Genomic DNA, 1,289 nt, shown 5'->3' with positions numbered 1-1,289 from the left:
AATACATCAATTATCATAAGTATTTAAAGTATGATTGTAAATTGTGCTATTTGCATTGAGGATTAAACTCCATTCTTTCTTTTTTTTTAACATCTCAGCCTATATTTTAAACGCAAACTTAAGATGCAATTAACAATGACACCTTTTGCTCCATATAGCTTTGAAGTGGAAAATTAGATATGGTTAGTGGCTCTGTGCTACATAACAACCTTTTTATGCTCCATCTTGAAGCGCAGATTCTTAGGCAAGCATAATAAATGTGCTACTTGGGGCCCTCTAGCCCACTTCTAGAAAGATGATGGACTAATCATTTCAAGGAAATTGTCAGAGTGTTTTCCCAGCGGATATTGATACCAAAACAGCACAGCTGCTAGTAGAAATGCCTCTTTTCTTGTAAGTATGAGTTCAGTTCTGGGAGTCAGTTTTACTTCCTTCTTCAAAAGACCTTTCCAATCTGATATTTGATATGTAGAGATTGGTCCGCCTCTATAAAACGACTAAATATTATATAATCCAATCAAAAAAGGTGAGAATGCTACTACATTTAAACATTAAGCTTTTGCTAGTATTGAAAGTTTATAATTATGCAGTTGCTGATATTGGTAATTAAAATGCTTCCTTCTAACTCACGTGTTCCTCATTCCAATGTCTCATAAAAATCAAATAAGAGAACGTACTCACCAACAGATACTTTGGGAGACTAAGTTTCCCATATTTGTCTAGACACCTATGCTGAATTTATGTACAGGTCCATGAAAAACAGGAACTCAGAACTGAAACTGGTTAGTTTGAAGGTTGAAAGTCTCTAGTATGACTTCTTTCAGGGTAGGAAGTGTCACTTGCTATTTCATTTCTTTTTTCTTAGATCCATATACATACAGTAATTATTTTAAATATATATAAGTTAATAGCTTTAACATTGGAAGAAAAACTTCATGTCACTAAATTATTTTATCGTATTACTTCAAGTATTTCTTCTGTTCAGTTCCCTCTATAGTCTTTCCTGTTGTCTATGGATAGCCCTAGAAATTCTTTCTTATTTAGAGTCTATGTCTACTAGCTCTCTCAGTTTTAATATGATGTTATTATGGTGAAGCCCTGTGCATATGGTGGTTAGATGTTGTGGAGGACAAGAGGTCAATGATTAAATCACAGTTATTTTTAGTGGGCCTGAGTTCCTGGGCTATAATTTTTAGAAAAGCTATGTAATGGATTGAGTTGTGTCCCCCAAAAATGTGTGTCAACTTGGCTAAGCCATGATTCTAAGTATTGTGTAGTTGTCCACCATT

This window comes from Trichechus manatus, unplaced genomic scaffold, assembly GCF_000243295.1.
Source record: "Trichechus manatus latirostris isolate Lorelei unplaced genomic scaffold, TriManLat1.0 scaffold00271, whole genome shotgun sequence".
In the NCBI taxonomy this organism is placed as follows: domain Eukaryota; kingdom Metazoa; phylum Chordata; class Mammalia; order Sirenia; family Trichechidae; genus Trichechus; species Trichechus manatus.
Note: the sequence above shows the minus strand (reverse complement) of the source record.